The sequence below is a fragment of the Ambystoma mexicanum genome, chromosome 9 (genome assembly GCF_040938575.1).
Source record: "Ambystoma mexicanum isolate Mex_15411 chromosome 9, UKY_AmexF1_1, whole genome shotgun sequence".
Lineage (NCBI taxonomy): Eukaryota > Metazoa > Chordata > Amphibia > Caudata > Ambystomatidae > Ambystoma > Ambystoma mexicanum.
Window position 1 is genome coordinate 1,148,752,248 of NC_090931.1, and position 20,280 is coordinate 1,148,772,527.

The window sequence follows — 20,280 nt, forward strand, 5'->3', positions numbered from 1 at the left end:
AGGTGGCAAACCTCCAAGAGGTGGGCGCGGTAGGGGACGTGGTCAGGATGTGCAGGGTGGCCCAAGAGACCAGTGTGTGGAGGACCAATCAGGGAAACCTATGCCCCCCCAATGGGTCAGGGAGATGCAGCTGACACCATCTCAGCTCAGGCCTTGTTAACCCTGACCCGTATTGTCAACCGAACCGACACAGGATGACTCCCAGGGTGAATTCAGTGTCACCAAGTCAAAGCCACGTGTGGCAGTGAAAGTTGCTGTCACCAGGCCACGTGGATCTGGGGCAGCAATGTCATCTGCTGCCCCAAGTAGCCAGGGTGAGGAGGCTGCGGGGGCAGCTGCAGCTCAATCCACCCCAGCTCCGAGTCTCCCAGCCGGGACAGTGTTGGTCCAAGTCCATCACACCAAGGTTGGTCCTGCCAACATCACCCAGCAGCCAATTCCAGCAGTGAGACCTTTGGTCATCGTGCCTTTGGCTACTTCCAGTGCCCAGTCCACCTGCGCTTCAGCCCCTACCAACCAGAGCGGCGTAAGTCACTCAGCGTCCGCACCACCTTCCAAGAGGAAGAAGGGTGCTCTTGCGGTACAGGCTGGGACCCCAGACCCGGCTCCCCCCTCCGGCACATCAAGGAAGCGTAGTTTCAATGATGCATAACTAGACGCACTTTTAGGCCATGTGTCGGCCCATGGCCGCGAAATGCTGGTGACTGCAGGGTGCAAGACTACGACTGCTCAACTTAGGGCCCACTGGCAGTGCATCACGGACCACATTCGTTCCCTTGGATTTGTGAGGCGCACAGCTGATGATTGTTCTAAGCGGTAGAATTACCTGAAACGCAGAGCAAAGAACAAGCTGGCTTCCAATCATGCCTCTACTCTGGTGACTGACAGTGGATCTCCACCAGAGGAGGAAGTACTCACAGAACATGAGTCTATCGCTGAAGGTTTCATCACAGAGGATCAGATCCAAGGCATGGGAGACCTACCAGATCTTGAGGTAATCTCCGGTGAGTGGCCATGCATGTGTGTGCAAACCATGTGTATGTTGCTTGGGTGATGTGTTCTGATTGAATGCCAGGTGAGGCTGTGTAGTCGTGACTGCTATGGGTCACCCATGTGGTGCCTCCAAACAATACCCCGGCCTTGGGTTACGGTTTTCAAGTATCCCTTCTGCCCGCAGTACACAATTAGCACCTGATTACTGCACTTGCCCTTCAACTGCTATTTTGCCACAACATTGTCATACTGTTTTCCTGTTCATTCCACCTGATATATGAAATCCTTAGCATTTTTACCACACATTTTTGTGCCGTTCTGCCCAAGATATGACATACCTCAGACATATATTACACCCCACAATGGCCCACATTTGTTATCTTATTATGGAAATGATTTCATCAATCAGGCTGATTGAGTAATGTGCACCTACACATGGCCTGCCCACATTCACTTCGGGGGCCCTGTTTGAATGTTCAACATGACAATTCTCTTCTGTCATGTCGAAGTGAACAACCATTGATCTATCCATGTGCCTACCATCACTGCATCAGTGAACACTGGCTTTGTTGCAGCGTGTGTTTTGTCACACTATTTTGCATGTCCAATCTCATGATGTCCATCTCACATGGATGGGTGACAGTACTGATCTGCTACCATCTGGGTGTCCTGTCAAATCTGCCATGGCTATGCTGCGTGCCATCTGTGTGCTGGCATGTGTCATGTATTTGGATTGTCCATGCCACTCACAGGCTGATGTGTGATGCCAGTGCTATCCAGATTGCAGCACATGTGTTGCTTTACCATCCAGTCCTCAGTGTCTGCTTTTTGACTCCACTTCCAACTCATTGCCAGTGCATGCATGCCAGAGTTATTGTCATGTGTGACATGTGTCATTTATGTACTGGATGTCTGCCTAGTCATGCCTATGTGTGTGGGCTATGGTGCTCATGCCTGTTTTCATTACTTTTCTTTTATGTTTTTGCAGATGATGAGGCACTTGATGCTGTTGAGGAGGAGGAGATGGCGCAGAGGCAGGAGTACTCAAAGCCACAACCGGGCACCAGTGGAGGACGTGGGGTTGTGTTGGTTTAAAACACATTACTCCTACAGACCATACTGTCCACGGGTGTCTCTGGGTACTGCTCCGGAGACCTCTATGAATCAGGTGCTGAATCAGACATTGAGACATATGTCCCGTCGCAGGTGAGTATTTCTGGTGTGGATGCTGTCCAACCCCCCTGCACTGTGGATAGACCCCTCTATGGGGCATTCAGTGTTGGAAAGTCCGCCTGTGGCAGTTACAGATGCAGGGTCACGCTCCACAATATTTTCTCCTGTTCCTGAGCCAGCAGATCAAATGAGGAATGCAGTACTGCAGCCTCAGGCAGTGCCAGCACAGCAAGGTGCACATCACCTTGCCCCAAACAGGTGTGGTGCCTGCCAACGTGGTGGCCGTGCTCCACCAGGCAATACTGTGTGGGTGAACTCCATGTCCACCATAGCAGCACAACAGGGGGCATCGTGTGAGAAGATGGCTCAGGCCCTGGATAGGGTGGAAACTTCCATTCTTCCCCCTGAAAGACAGGTGGAGCTCCAGCAGCAGGCAACAGAGTCCATTTGCCACTCACACAGGGAGGACATGTTGGTGTCCAACAGGGACCGACGGGCTGGACTGGAGACTCTGCGCACAGCCATTACTGCAGAGTAACACACCACAGGGATGCCATGAGGTTAGAACACAGGTCCCTCAGAGATACTCTGTGTGAACTTGAGGTGTCCCGGAGTACAAGGTCAGAACAGCAGCTGGAGCAGCTGACACGCTCACTCTCAGCTGAGCTCCAGGCAACCCGTCAGGAGATCCGGGCATCACGCGAGGCCATGCAGGAAGAAATGAGTGCTACCAGTGAGGTGATGCATGGGGATCTCCGTACCATCATCCTGCAGAACCAAACCTTTCAGACCCGCATGCTTGCTGCCATGGAGGAGCATGCCAGGGCTTTGTGTGGTATGCCTCCCCTATCATGCCCACCTTCTGATGTAGCACCAGAGGGTGATGACAGCGACTGCGGTTCTCCTACTGTAGGGTAGCTGTGCAGGCTATGAGCACATGGAGGTTTTTTTTTTTTCTCAACATCCACGCATTTGGGTGTTGGAGTGCACCCTGTACCTCGTCCCTCCTGGGTGCCCCCCTGCCGCCCCGGTCCACACATGGTCATTTTTTTTTCATATTTTATTCCGATTTGCTAAATGAAAATAGTATGCAATCCATTGGTTATCTTTATTTATTCTTCTTCTTATTTCTATTTTTAATTTTCATTTTATTTTCAATCTTGATTTCTTATTTTCATTTTCATAGATTTATTTTTATTTGGTTATGCTTCTGATTTTTACTTTGTTATTTTAATTTGTTTGTTTTGCTTTACATTTACTTTTGCTTTTTCACTATTTCATTTGCATTAACATTTTTGTTCATTGCCATTTTCTTTCAGTTTATGAAATAATGTTACAGTGTGTTGCTTTGTGTGGCTCCCGTAGGCATCCAGTATATATTCCAGCTGGGCACATGCAGGCTTGTCCTGTCTTTGGGTTAGAAACTTGGGTTCCTGACACACACACCCCTCCTGCTTCCCCTTTCCATGGGCTCGCAAAGGGTGTGACCAAGTGACAGTAACTTACACAGAGACATTGGGCTCCCATAAATTGTGTGGGCAGTCTGTAGTCCAAACTGTGCATACATCCCTAGTGGGGATTGTTGTTCATTTCTCCACTGCATGGTGGATTTATATATGGATTTACATCCAGGATTTTTTTCTTATATACATGTAGCTTCTTCATGTCTTAACAAGCCCGTCTCCTTTGCAGATGCAGTTCATGTTGTATGCAGTACACTGCCACATTTGCCTACCAGCAACACTCTTCAGTTGGAAGGGGTCGATGTGCTGCCTTAGTCAGGTTGTGACACTTGCACTACTTTAATTTTTTACTGTCATATGTTGCCAGTGCTGGATCCTGAACTGATGTTGTGTCTTGCTGGTAAGTATTTGTTCATGTGTGTTGTTTTTTTTTTCATTACTGAGAGAAAATTGTCTCTGGCCAGTTTCGATTTGGGACAGTGCACTTTGTGACACTTGTGTCATGTGTTGTGCATTCATTTGGTTGCTTTCACATTGCATGCCATGCCATGGTGTGTTGGGTAGCTGAGATGGGGAGGGGTTGGGTGGCACGCCACTATTTGGATGTTATATTTTGCAAGGGGGTAGTCCTTCATGCTGCATGAATGTATGCCTTTCACTGACACAGCATTGGGTGTCTTTAAGTAGCTAGGGATGCACACAATGTAGCACTTCCAGGTGAACAATCTCAGGGTGGTATGGTTGTGACACTTGACTGTCCCTTTCGTCATCATCATTGATTGTCAGCTGGTATGTGCCAGGCCTGTGTGCACTCCGCAGGGGTGGGATTTTAAGTGAAGTAATTTGCCACAAGCTGGGTACGGGCTGCCTCACCAAGTGCCCTTTAACTTCCCATGCGCAGAGGCAGTGCATGTGGTTGGGGATGTGGGCCCACCACCATGTCCACGGGCATGACCCGCCAGGTTGCAACGTTGTGCAGGACACATGCTGCCACTATGATCCTGCACACTACTGGGGGCGCATATAGCAGCTGCCCACCAGAGCGGTCAGGGAAGCGAAAGCATGACTTGAGCACTCCGAATGTGCGCTCCACTATGCCCCGGGTTGCAATATGGGCTGTGTTGTATCTTACCTCTGGTGGTGTGGTGGGGTTCCGAATTGGCGTCATCATGTAGGTGCTCAGAGCCTTTCTGCAGGTGTTCTGGGCATGTATATGTGCCTGCGGACTGAGGGGCGTGCAGTCATGATGGCCAACACCTGGTGTAGGCAGCGTGACTGCGTGGTTTATGAGACACCCCCAACTATGGCACTTGTCCACTTAAATGACCCAGTAGCCAAGAAGTGCAGTACTTTGAGCACCTTTTCCAAGGGGCTCAGTGCTTGGGAGCACAGGGTGGGTGATGTGAGGTCATCCTCCCACTCCCTGACCAGTTCTAGGATTATTAGTGGTGGAAACCTGTACCTCCCATACACCTGGTCATCAGGCATCCCAAAAAGGCTGGTCCTGTGTAAAATAATGTGGGGCCTGGCTATCCTGCTCCTCCTCCTGCGGTGTCCCACAACCACTGCTGCGAGGAACGGTATATTCATCGTAGATTATGAGCTTGTTTGTTGTTTGCGTGCACTTTTATGCTGCACGGGGCCGCTTACGCCTGCTTCCTGCTGGCGTACGTATTTCCGGATTAGCGCATCGTTTTTGGCGCACAGGTTTCCCCTGTTCGATTCCATGAATATGTGTTGTAAGCGCGCGTGTGGGCGTTTTGAGCATTTACCTCCCGTACTTCCCCCGTAACGCCCACATTTACACACGTTGTTCCCCATGCCGCGTGTTATACCCCATGGTCCACCCAATTTTCTTGTGTGCGCTACACGTTGTGCGCTTTCCCTGTGCGCATCGTGCACGCTGTTTAGTGACGTGTGCGCCCGCGTGCTCCACCGACTTATTTGGCGCACATCCCAGGTTTTACAAGCGCAGTGCATTCCATGAATCGATGAACGGCTGCGTGCGTGGCTTTTGCACGCATGCACTGCGGTTTTCACTCTTGCGCTCCCCTTTTCCGTGCACATTTATTTCATGAATTACCCTGTAAATCTGAAAGAAAATGAAGAAACGCTAGGAGTAAAACAACTAATAGCTCAATCTTTGATTATACTAGTTAATGGTGTATCAACAAAAGACAAACAAATTTGGTAACAACTAGTTGACTTGAACAAAGTTATACAAGACCTACAATATCTACAAGAAAACAATGAATACTACAAAGACATAAACTCAAAGGAAAACTTAAAAGAAACCACTAAATAATTCAAGATTCACCAGTTACTGGCCAATTTGAACATGTAGATACTGTTACGGCAGCCAACATTTTAGAGCAGTATGCAATTCACCTACCATACTCCAGAGACACCATTAAAGATGCATTTGCAACATATCAAATGCATTAAGCCAAAGGATCAACAATGAGCATATGGGAAAAAAGTCTAGAAGCATGTTATTTTCCTCTACTCATTCCTACAGGAAAAGGAGGAAGATGTGATGAAAGGTCCACACAAATGAGTGCATTGGAATATGGCTCTTTACAACTGTATTCTGAAGACCCCCATATTCAGACAAAATGTAGAATACATTTTTCACCTCCTGTTTGAAAGTGAACTAGCAACTTTATGTTATGGAGTGGCACACACATTAAAAACTGGCTCTAATTTTTTATACACCTGTACTAACAAACTACTTCAAAAAATAAAAGATAAAGATGAAGTTACCCACCCATATATTACTATTATTGGACATTTAAATACACCCGTTGTGTGAAAAAATATCTTGAGTGGACATTCATCATTGTGCATGTGTCATTTATTCATATAAAGTGCATAGTGTACATATACTCCCACACCCAGTGCCCTCTGTTCAACTATCATGTCACCCTCAGCAGTCATGTGTGTCAGAAACATTGTGCAATCACTGACTGACGCACAACACGTCCATCCTGTGCTCTTTGCTTGCTGGATCTTCAGGGTGGCCCCCACTTCATCTGTCAGAGTGGTCCGCCCCAGACTCTGCAGTCCATGCCTTCGAGTCCCTGCTCGCCCATGCAGGCCTCTGCCTGGAGGGGCTCTCTGTGGCTCCCCGATGCTTCCTCCCGTCTGCTGGTGTCCCGACGTGGACACTTCCCCCGGCACTGTTATCAGAACAGATGATCACATCGCCCCACGAAGCCAGCACCTCCGCTGTCCCGGAGTTGGGGGTGTTATGGAGTCTCGTCCGGAGAGGGGGGACTGCCGGCCCCCTTGATTCTGCTGCTGAGCCCCGACTCCTCGTCCAACCTCTCCTCCCGTATGCGGCTCCAGACGAGTTCTCTGCTCTTCCCGATGGAGGAGGGGCAGTTTGTTGCCCGTCCCCGTCTGGCCTGCCGCTGCGGTCCGGGGCTGTGATGATTTCGCTAGGGGGGGGTTTATACTGATGGGAGTGTGTTCATTCCGGTCTGCTCACTGCTGCTTCGCTCGTTGTGCTTGTTTTCGGCGGCCTCAAGCGCATCTCTTCACCCCGGCGGCCATCTTGGAACCCTGAGTTGTATTTTAAGATCGAGTAGGGCAGACTCAGTCCTGTGTCCTGGACGGAAGCCTGACTGTCTTTTGCCTAGGATGTGGTTTACTTCTAGATAGTGCTGGTTTGCGTGTAGGCAACTTTGTCCAGTATCTTGAGCAGAAAAGGGACGGCGGTAATGGGCCTATAGTTATTTGCAATTTCAGGATCCAGGGTAGGGTTTTTTAGAAGTGGGCGCACCAAGGCTTCTTTTAAGCTGTCTGGAAAAGTGTTAGAATTGAAGGAGGCGTTGATGAATGACTTGAGAAACTGGGCAAGTGTTTCTGCATAGTCTTTGACTAGTTTGGCTGGGCAGGTGTCTCCTTTGCAGTTGGAGGCCCTGATTTTGTTCACAATCTCAATTACTTTGAGTTCCGTAACTTCCCTGAATTTAAACTGTGTTATGGGGTCTTTAGCCGTCACTGGCTCTGCACTAGGGGTGATCACTTGCTCTGTGCTAGTGGTTAGTTTAATGTGCTGTGACAGATTGTTGTGGTGCTTCTGAATTTTCTTTTGCAGGAGTTCAATTTTATTTAATAGGGCAGTTTGTATTGTGTTACACCAGTTTTGATCTTTGTCGATATCTTGGGATTTAGTGGCTGGTGTTGTCAGTTCTTTAACGATTGCGGATTGCATTTAGAAGGGGTTTTTAGGTTTTCCACTAAGAGGTGTGTGTTCTCGTGGAAATCTAGTAATGGGCCCGGTGGGCGGTAAACAAGGTTGAGGGTGATGGTAGTATTATGGGAGAGGGTAATCTTTATTGTGAGGGTGTCAGTGTTCTCTCCCAGATTTGGATGGGGTTTGTCTGGCTTCTAGGTGGTCTTTCATTATGAGTGCTACACCACCTCCTACGTGGTCAGTCGGTCCTGCCTGATGATGGAGTAGCCTGGTGAGATGGCTAGTGTGAGAGCAGGCCCTCCAGTGCTGTGTAGCCAGGTCTCATTAATGGGCAGGATATCGAGGTCAAGGTTGGTGATCGGTTTGTGGTTTTCGGTAGCATGTGCAGGGTTTGATCTGGGGTTTATCAGTGCACATTGCAAGTTTTTGGGAGTCAAGGCTTTTTTAGTATTGGTGTTGGCCGGTCTGGATGTGGCAGAGTTAGGGGGTACCATTGGTGGTCTGGGTGAGGCTAGTTTTGTTGCGAGTTTCAGAGTGCCTGAGGATTGGGAGGTGTCTAGGGGTGCCTGAAATGTGAAGATTAGGTATCTGGAGCGGAGACCTAGTAGTTGGTTTCTGGTGTTGGTGGATCTTGGGCGTGTGGTTATGGTTGGAGTTAGGCAGGTCGCTATTATGTTACATTTGGTAAAAAATGAAGGTAGGAAGTGAGTGGGTGGGATGTTGGAGGGGAATGGATGTGCGGTAACTATCATGTTGGTCAGACGTCGGTCGAGCTACGCAGTGGAATTTTGCACAACGGCAATGGATGTTGGGCAGAAAGCCAAGGACTGGTTGAGAGTTGAGCATACATATTGGAAATTAGGCAGTGGCCAGGGGCTTGCAAGCATGAGAGCAATTCCAGTATGACATGCAGCACAATGTAAAATTGCAGATTGGCAGTTGCAGATTACAGTGAAAATAGCAGATTAACAGTTGCAGAAAAATAGCAGATTTACACTGCGAAAAAGCAAATTGACAGTTGCGGATTACAACGAGAAAAGATTAACAGTGGCTGTTTGGCAGAGAGCCAGAAACTGGTACATGAGTCAAATGTGGTAGTATGAGAGTTGGGCATAAACATATGAATTTGGGCAGTAGGGCGAGGGCTGGTAAGTATGGGAGCAAATAAGGTGTAGATCACAATGCAATGTATCAAGACTCACGCCTTTGCGCAGTAAAAGTTCTGCGATGGGTAGGAGTTTACACTAAAACAGGAGGATAGTCCAGCAGTTCATGTGGCTTTTAGGCTTTATGTAGCACAACGAGAAAAACAGGAAAAGACAAATATTTCTTGAGCAGTGAGTACCGGCATGTACGGATATTGCGGTCCATGGGGTTTTATGCACGGGAGTGGAGTACGAGCATTAAACCATCAAGGTGGGGTGTGGTAGGGCAAGCAGGAATGGAACCCATCTAAAAGTAGGGTTTAGGGCAACTGTGTTGCTGCGAGTTAGTATTTAAGCAATATGCTGCCTATGCCATTGTGGTAATTCAATGCGGTGAGCATTGCAAGGCAGAGAGACCTAGAGGACAAAGTCGATCATTAATGGCAATGAGTACTTACAGGAGTTGTAGTCTTTTGGGCAGCAGGAGATCCAGCCGTCGGCACGTCTAACATGGACAGACACAGACAGACCCTTACAAGCACGTGCCTTAGGGGACACGGTCGGCAGCAGAAATGGGGTCCACCCACCAATTCGGTGCTGCGCCGGTGCTGCGCCGAAGGATATGAGCAGCCTCTATGTTTGTAGTGCAGATTCTACAGTGGTCATTGAGAACGATGACTGGTTGACCTCAATCTTTTCATGCATGCCCTAATGAATGATTAACCTTCTCAAAGTATTACTTCCTTGGATTATCCTGGTGCTGGTTCCCATTTAATATTTTGCAATATTAAATGGGGAACATGATGTTTGGGTTATGTCAGACCATAGAGAATATTTTTTTGTCTTACTTGTCCATATGGGTTATACTATTCAGGGCAAACTATTACATCAGTTAATGTATGAATAGGAGAACACCACTCTAGAATCTGTGCGGTGCAACACTTTATACACCACAAATATGTGAATAGACATCTCCATTGGACAATTATTCAGAAAATACATGTATCAACATGGCAAGGGAACATCCCATATATATTACAGAAATATGAGATGAATTGAATAAAAACACTGAATACCATAAAGAAGGGGTTACATGATAGAGAATGTAACATTATTGTATTGTGTTTTTGAGATGTAAAGGTTCTATACCTAAAAGAAAAAGAACATATTCTTGCTTTGTTCAAATGATCTGTGCAGCCACAGTATGAGGAGGACATTATTGGTTGTTATAAATGTGTAGAGTATTTTAGTAATCCATATGATTAGAATCTGGTTGTCTATTTACAATTTTAGTTCATTACTTTTGGGGTACGGTATACACACACGTCACATATTTTGTGTACAAGTAGGTTGGAATTAGTATGTAAATAAAGATAATATTCAGTGAAAAAACCTTGATAAAGGGACGTTATGGTTAAGTTGCACTAATAAAAACCTATGAAATTCAATGAAAAAACTTTGTTAAAGGGAAGTTATGGTTACAAGTAAAACCGAAAACCTCAGAAATTCACCAGTTATATTAAGCTAAGCAGCCATAACTTGCACCACCACTGTGCACTGCTAATACTAACACCCAAGACATGAAATATGACATCACAAATGTCAATGAGGATTTAAACAGAATTAAACCACTAACTAAATTAATTAATACATTACAAAAGGTACTTCTAAACATGTGCAATGTCAATATAGATACCTTTTCAAACTTCTGTGAAGGTGAAAGGATTCACGCAACCAGCACAAGGCTTATCAACTAGAACAAAAAAAACAACAATTGCCATACACAGTGATGGCTCAGGCTATGAAATGGTAGGAGACACCATTGTGGCAAAAGAAACCATTATAGAAAAAAATGTTGCCAACAAACTTTCAACCAAATGTACCTTTGACCCCAACAAACACGCATTCTACAAATGGACATACAGCTAAATGTGTAACATAAGGCAACCATCTTTCAAATGTTTACAACAGTTCATAAATCGCTAGTTCAAATTAAAAGGAAAAAGTAGATTGAAACTTTATAAACCATGAATTCCTGTCCAGTGGACAGCCACACTGGTCGGTGAAGACATTCATTAGTGGGCATTTCGGGAACTGCTTGCAAAAGCACCTGCCACCACATCATCTGTTAGGAACACACCATTCCACTATAAGGAATATTGTGTATAGACTATACTATGCAAAAGGTCCTGCTATAGAAGTGAAAAATGTCAATAACTGAGGACATTCATTAGTGGGCATTTCGGGAACTGCTTGCAAAAGCACCTGATACCACATCATATGTTAGCAACACACCATTCCACTATAAGGAATATTGTGTATAGACTATACTATGCAAAAGGTCCTGCTATAGAATTGCAAAATGTCAATAGCTGAGGACATTCATTAGTGGGCATTTCGGGAACTGCTTGCAAAAGCACCTGCCACCACATCATATGTTAGCAACACACCATTCCACTATAAGGAATATTGTGTATAGACTATACTATGCAAAAGGTCCTGCTATAGAATTGCAAAATGTCAATAGCTGAGGACATTCATTAGTGGGCATTTCGGGAACTGCTTGCAAAAGCACCTGCCACCACATCATCTGTTAGCAACACACCATTCCACTATAAGGAATATTGTGTATAGACTATACTATGCAAAAGGTCCTGCTATAGAATTGCAAAATGTCAATAGCTGAGGACATTCATTAGTGGGCATTTCGGGAACTGCTTGCAAAAGCACCTGCCACCACATCATATGTTAGCAACACACCATTCCACTATAAGGAATATTGTGTATAGACTATACTATGCAAAAGGTCCTGCTATAGAATTGCAAAATGTCAATAGCTGAGGACATTCATTAGTGGGCATTTCGGGAACTGCTTGCAAAAGCACCTGCCACCACATCATCTGTTAGCAACACACCATTCCACTATAAGGAATATTGTGTATAGACTATACTATGCAAAAGGTCCTGCTATAGAATTGCAAAATGTCAATAGCTGAGGACATTCATTAGTGGGCATTTCGGGAACTGCTTGCAAAAGCACCTGCCACCACATCATATGTTAGCAACACACCATTCCACTATAAGGAATATTGCGTATAGAATGTACTATGCAAAAGGTCCTGCTATAGAAGTGAAAAATGTCAATAACTGAGGACATTCATTAGTGGGCATTTCGGGAACTGCTTGCAAAAGCACCTGCCACCACATCATATGTTAGCAACACACCATTCCACTATAGGGAATATTGCGTATAGAATGTACTATGCAAAAGGTCCTGCTATAGAATTGCAAAATGTCAATAACTTTCTCCTACATGGAACAGCCAACAAACTCCTTCAGAAAATAGATCACACCTAAGTAAGTAGTGTGGAACTGAAATTGACTTAGACAATTCAGTAACTTTAGAAAACGTTACCAAAAACATCACACACACCGACTTGCTAACAAACACATACAAAAAGAAATAGCTAAGTTTCAAAACACATCTGCTGAAATACCATACCAAGTATGTGTCTGTTGTCAGAGAACTTTTTATAAAAAGATCAAAGAAACAGTAGATATGGCCTACAAAGTAGAGGACAATGAAGAATCCCAATGGTTCCAGTTAGCTTTATGTATGTGCAAGTACTGCAACACAAAGCTTGACAATAACCAAATGCCATAATGTGCTATCACTAATAAATTAGAAGTATTCCCACTTCCAAAGGCTTTCCATCAACTTAACTTGTATGAGTGCATTATAATCCAAACAGTACACCCATTTCAAGATATAATATGCCTTCAGCCAAAAAAAAACAAATTACCTTTATGAGTTACTAAAAGGCATCCGTGGCAAAGTAGTCTATTTGCAATTAAGGGGGTAATTCATGGAAATAAGCACACAAGTGGCGCATGCGGCTGGCGCACAGTGTGCGCGTGCGGCAGTCTGCACCAGCCGCGTGCGCCAAAACCCATTTCAGCGCACAGCGTATTCATGCATTTTAACATCCATAACTAGCCGTGGTGCAGAGTGGCGCAGCGACCCTGCAGCAACACCAGTTATGCCCCCAACTCCGCCCCATGCGCCATTAATAGCGCACAAATCCAGTACATGGCCTAAAGGCCAGTGGGCCAGCATACAGCCCCCAACCACGAAAATGCGTGTAAATCTCCCTGCGCACACCTCTGAATACACATACCCCTCTCGCGCTAGTGAAATCACGTGTAAATCTCCCAGCGCACCCCTCGGAATACACATACCCCTCTTGCGCTAGCGAAATCACGTGTAAAACTCCCCGCGCACCCCTCAGAATACACGCATGCAGCCCATCCACCCTCCCCATACCCCACAGGTAGCCCATCCCCCCAGTGCATGCCCCACAGGCAGCCCATCCCCCAGTGCATGCCCTACGGGCAGCCCATCAGTCCAGAGCATGCCCCACAGGCAGCCCACACCAGAGGGGGGACTATTCCCATACGATTTCGGAAGCGTGAGAGGGATATGTGTATTCTGAGTGGTGCATGGGGAGTTTTACACGCGATAGGCCCTGTGCAAGCATGGTACGTGTATTTGTTGGGTACGCGGGGAGTTTCACATGTGATAGGCCCTGTGCGAGCGGGGTACGTGTATTTGTGGGTTACGAGGGGAGTTTTATACACGTGATAGGCCCTGTGCAAGTACGTGTATTTGTGGGTTACGCAGGGAGTTTTACACATGATAGGCCCTTTGCTAGCGGGGTACATGTATTTGTGGGGTATGTGGGGAGTTTCACATGTGATAGGCCCTGTGCGAGCGGGGTATATGTATTTGTGGGATATGCAGGGAGTTTCACACGCGATAAGCCCTGTGCGAGCGGGGTACGTGTATTTGTGGGGTACACAGGGAGTTTAACACGTGATAGGCCCTGTGCAAGCGGGGTACATGTATTTGTGCAGTACACGGGGAGTTTCACACGCGATAGGCCCCGTGTGAGCTGGGTACGTGTATACTGAGGGGTGCACGGGGAGTCCTACACGTGATTTCGCTAGCACGAGAGGGGTACGTGTATTCGGAGGGGTGCATGGGGAGTTTTGCATGGGATTTCGCTAGCGCGAGAGGGGTACGTGTATTCTGAGGGGTGCGCAGGGAGTTTTACATGCAATTTGGCATTGTGTGCCCTCCCGGGTGTGTGGTCCCCCCCCCATGTCCTGCAGGCATCCCACACCACAGGGGACTACCCTACAATCCTCACCATGCCCTGCAGTCAGCCAACATGGCACCATGCACTTGTGAGCACACTTGTGAGCTCCGACTCATGTCCCCACCCATCCAGCCACACCCAGTGAAGGGCACCTGGCAGCAGGCCCCGACTCATGTCCCCCTGCACCCCTGCCCACCCAGCATTGATGGGCACCTGGCAGCAGGCCCCAACTCATGTCCCCCTGCACCCCACCCACCCAGCATTGACGGGCACCTGGCAGCAGGCCCCGACTCATGTCCCCCTGCGCCCCCACCCACCCAGCATTGACAGGCACCTGCCAGCAGGCCCCGACTCATGTCCCCCTCCAGCCCCACCCACCCAGCATTGACGGGCACCTACCCAGCAGGCCACGACTCATGTCCCCCTGCACCCTCACCCACCCAGCATTGACGGGTACCTGGCAGCAGTCCCCGACTCATGTCTCCCCAACACGTCATCACGATCCACACACATGGCCCTTATGGCCACCCAAATCCCACCCCATGCCACCCCAGTCAAAACACCAACCAAGTATTCCATCCACCCCACATTGAAATCCCCATTACATGATACATCCCAAATGTCAAGTATGCACATCAATACATATCCGTCACACACACACAATGGGTGCAAGTGAATGAGAAAACCCACATTGTGACATGCATGAAACCAATGAGAGAATACCACACAAATGAAGTATGAAACCAAAATGTATTAAAAATAAAACCAAGGGAATGAAAGAAAATCACACAATAATAGAAATAATAAACAAAAGGCTGCATGTCCAAAGTGAAAATGTCTCCAAAGGGTTCGTCCATCAAACAAAATCCAAATGAAAATATAAATCCATTGCTGCATGGTAAAAAATGAAAAAAATGAAGTCCAATCCAGTCTTCAACTATATACAATTTCCAAATCCAGGGTCCATGAGCCCAACAATCCAAATAAAACCTACAAAAAACCCTACCTAATAAACAACTATATACAAAAAGGTCGGGCATAGTCCATGCGCCCCAAATGAAATGAAAATATAAAGGAAACCTAACACTAATTAATTATATACAATGGCGGCGGGCAAGTCCTACGGCTTACTTGTTGATTTCCCGGGCCAGGGCATCATCGAACTCCTGTTCAATGTTCTGGACGTGGGCCTGTTCCCTGGCCCCGAGGTCTTGCAGGGATAATGCCATGTCCACTTCCAACTCCTGCGAATTTCCTCGAGGCACTCAGCCCACCTCAGTACCCTGTGCATGGAGTTCTCCACCCTGACCATAGTGAGCCATGCCTCTTCCGCCCACCACCACTCCGCATCTATTTGCTGGCCCAACCGCTGCCACACAGAAGACACTCCCAATCCAGGGACAACCTGCCCTCCGGCCGATGCCTGCCCCTCTGATGTTGATGGCCTTGAGCCATCATCGCTCCCACCTTGAGCCTGCTGATGCCGAGCATGTGCCCTGCCTGTTGATGCCTGCAGGTCCTCCTCCTGCTGGGGTCCAGTTATTGGGGTGACCACCCCTGCTGGACCTCCGACTCCATACTGTGGCAGGGATGTGTCCTCCACCAGCCTGGCCGCTCGGTCAAGGGCCGCACCACAGGGTACCCAGGTGATACTTGGCCCGGAAGATGGCATGGAGGATGACTGGCACATTGGGGGTTCAGTTGAAGAGGGGGTCGGTACAAGGTCCAGCAGATGGAGGAACCCAGGACTGGTGACCCATCCTAGTAGGTCAACGCGGTCAATGAAGCATCCCAAATAATGTGCAGAGTCCTCACGAAAACTCCTGGATGCCCCGTTGACGCAACGCCACCCCAGCCAGGACAGGCTCAACACGGTCCCGGATTGCCACATCCGCAGGCAGAGGAAGGCCAGTTGTTGTTCACGCATACCCTCCCTGCGAACGGGTTTGGACGAAGGCTGCTGCTGCGGGATGATGCAGTCACAGGATCGGGGACAGGATTACACACAAGCACCTCCGCGGCAGCCTTTGCTGCCTCTTGTCCCCGCCCCTGGACTGCACCACTAGCACCAGTGGAATCCCCCCTCCAGACCCTTCCACGGCCTCTACCTCAACCAAACCCACCACCAACCTGGATGACTCTGTGCCATCTTCCTCCATCGGACCTGTGGGGTCTCAGCTGCCCCTTCTGCTGCCGAGGAGTCCACCTCCGACCTCCGCCTCTTGGACCTACCCTCGGCAGCTGCGGCCATGGAAGCGGCACCAGACTCCTCACTCCCTGACGAGATGACAACATGGGAGGAGCGCTGGGCCTTGCGTCTACGGCTGGTGGTGGGATCCCTGCTGCTGTGCTCCACAGCACCGTCCCCGCCTATTCATCAGTTGACGGTACAGACAGGGAGAGACAGAACACAGCCATCAGGACACTGTACAATGGTATGATACACACATGACAGTTGCAGATGAGTGGCAGTCTCAAACTTCACGCATGGCATCACACTCCTCAACCCACAAGTGCAAATTAACAGGAATGTTGCAGCAGGCAGCACCATCCATACACCTACAACAGCATGAGCATCCGAAGGTTAGCCTGACGTCACATGCAACATGGGGAGTGACAAACACATGCACACACGCCACCAGACATACATGCATCTGCACATCTCCACCACCTGTTGCAGTTAAATCATCAGCATCCATGTCACATCTGCCAATCAGCCTCCCACATGTCGGTGTCACATGCATCCATGGTGTATCACAGTGGCACACATTTCAAATACACAAACATGCACATGTACATTGTGCACATGCATGAAGGTGGAACCAGCATCCATGTGTCACACCACAACCATGCCAAAGTACATCCACATAATTCAAAACATGTGTCTACTGACACATGCATTTGGGCACCATGCATTTGAACACATACACCATTGATGTGCCTCACACATGACTGGACTCACATGCGGCCTTCCAAGACATATGTCCAACGTGCCCACTCATGCCACACCTCGACATGCACAGCATCCAATCAGTAGGCATGGTCACTTACTGCTCGACTCCAGACGGGTCTGCCTCTGAAGGATCTGGCGGTTGAGAGCTGGGTTTCAGCATTCCAGGACCCTCATCTGGATGTTGCTAAGGCGGACCCGGCACCCCTCTGCATGCTTTCCCTTCAAGAGGAGCCAGGCCTTGCTGAGGGTCCTGGACCTGAAGTCCTCCCAGCACTTTCAGAGGTGTTGCATGTCATGGGCTGCCCCCCCTCCTCATTGATGGCAGCCACAATGTCCGTCCAGATCCTCTTCCGTCCTCCATTGTCGGCGCGTGATCTTCCAAAGAAGGCATCATAATGCCCCAGGACTTGCTCCACCAGGGTACCAATTTCATTGGCACTGAAGCTGGTAGCCCTCTGCCTCTCTCGCTGGGGGTTGCCAGTGGTCTCCGATGGTGTTTCCCCCGACATGGCAACCCCAGAGGCAGGTGTGAGTGGGCAACTGGGTCCTGGGGCTGGGCTGTGGAGCGATGTAGTACCAGTCAGGATTCTTCTGTTCCAGCAGGGGTGGTCACAGCAACTGGACTCCTGCAGATGGCTGACATGCAGGCACCAAATAGCAGGGCACGTGGCCAGCAGGCAGCAGCAGATAGCAGGTGGGCGCGTGCTTGGGGCTCTGGGGGGCAGGAAAATGGCCTTCTGGGCAGGAGCGTGCTCTTCTGTGTGTTGTTGCGTGGCCAGCTTGATACAGAGTGATTTGGCACTTGAAATAACTGCACATCAGTGTGTAATTCGAGGAAAGGCCCTTAGCGCGTAAGCGTGTCTGTGACGTAATGCGCAAGGGCGTTTCCCTCAACATGGGTGCATGTTGATTGTACATGTGCAAAAATTGCACGTCCGGGTGTCACTGCATGTAATTGGAGGAAAGGCCCTTAGCGCGTATGCGCGTAAATGACGTTGCACGTGTGGACTGTGTTAAAAGGTACGCATAGGACACCATTTTCTTGTATGTGCTTTTTGTGGAGAGCGAGCGGGTGATTCTTGTACTTCTTGTCGGTTCACACGTGATTACTTCACAACGGTTCCAGTTCATACTCCTTGTATATTCAGACGGCGTTCAATTCTTCTTTTGGCGGGGTGTTGCCAACGCGCACACACGTGTCTTTTTCATGTTCTTTTTCCAGGAAGACGTGAGTCACGCACGTATTTTTCAACTGTGGTTGCCCCCGTGTGTCGCGTACCCATTCAGAGGTCATTATAGCCTGCATTTACCACGCGTACGCTTATTTTTTGAGTTTCTGGGTGCCACAGCGTAGTGCGGGTTCTCTATTCCATGCACGTGGGCTACCAGGGGTCATGTGCACTAGGGTACGTATTCCATTTAGTACCCTACCCCTTTCACCCCAATTGCCCAGGACAATTGTTTACTGCACCTCCCATTCGCACAAGAACATCAGTGCCATGTTTGGGAGGTGACCAAGCGGTAAAGAGGCAAAGGTGGCAAACCTCCAAGAGGTGGGCGCGGTAGGGGACGTGGTCAGGATGTGCAGGGTGGCCCAAGAGACCAGTGTGTGGAGGACCAATCAGGGAAACCTATGCCCCCCCAATGGGTCAGGGAGATGCAGCTGACACCATCTCAGCTCAGGCCTTGTTAACCCTGACCCGTATTGTCAACCGAACCGACACAGGATGACTCCCAGGGTGAATTCAGTGTCACCAAGTCAAAGCCACGTGTGGCAGTGAAAGTTGCTGTCACCAGGCCACGTGGATCTGGGGCAGCAATGTCATCTGCTGCCCCAAGTAGCCAGGGTGAGGAGGCTGCGGGGGCAGCTGCAGCTCAATCCACCCCAGCTCCGAGTCTCCCAGCCGGGACAGTGTTGGTCCAAGTCCATCACACCAAGGTTGGTCCTGCCAACATCACCCAGCAGCCAATTCCAGCAGTGAGACCTTTGGTCATCGTGCCTTTGGCTACTTCCAGTGCCCAGTCCACCTGCGCTTCAGCCCCTACCAACCAGAGCGGCGTAAGTCACTCAGCGTCCGCACCACCTTCCAAGAGGAAGAAGGGTGCTCTTGCGGTACAGGCTGGGACCCCAGACCCGGCTCCCCCCTCCGGCACATCAAGGAAGCGTAGTTTCAATGATGCATAACTAGACGCACTTTTAGGCCATGTGTCGGCCCATGGCCGCGAAATGCTGGTGACTGCAGGGTGCAAGACTACGACTGCTCAACTTAGGGCCCACTGGCAGTGCATCACGGACCACATTCGTTCCCTTGGATTTGTGAGGCGCACAGCTGATGATTGTTCTAAGCGGTAGAATTACCTGAAACGCAGAGCAAAGAACAAGCTGGCTTCCAATCATGCCTCTACTCTGGTGACTGACAGTGGATCTCCACCAGAGGAGGAAGTACTCACAGAACATGAGTCTATCGCTGAAGGTTTCATCACAGAGGATCAGATCCAAGGCATGGGAGACCTACCAGATCTTGAGGTAATCTCCGGTGAGTGGCCATGCATGTGTGTGCAAACCATGTGTATGTTGCTTGGGTGATGTGTTCTGATTGAATGCCAGGTGAGGCTGTGTAGTCGTGACTGCTATGGGTCACCCATGTGGTGCCTCCAAACAATACCCCGGCCTTGGGTTACGGTTTTCAAGTATCCCTTCTGCCCGCAGTACACAATTAGCACCTGATTACTGCACTTGCCCTTCAACTGCTATTTTGCCACAACATTGTCATACTGTTTTCCTGTTCATTCCACCTGATATATGAAATCCTTAGCATTTTTACCACACATTTTTGTGCCGTTCTGCCCAAGATATGACATACCTCAGACATATATTACACCCCACAATGGCCCACATTTGTTATCTTATTATGGAAATGATTTCATCAATCAGGCTGATTGAGTAATGTGCACCTACACATGGCCTGCCCACATTCACTTCGGGGGCCCTGTTTGAATGTTCAACATGACAATTCTCTTCTGTCATGTCGAAGTGAACAACCATTGATCTATCCATGTGCCTACCATCACTGCATCAGTGAACACTGGCTTTGTTGCAGCGTGTGTTTTGTCACACTATTTTGCATGTCCAATCTCATGATGTCCATCTCACATGGATGGGTGACAGTACTGATCTGCTACCATCTGGGTG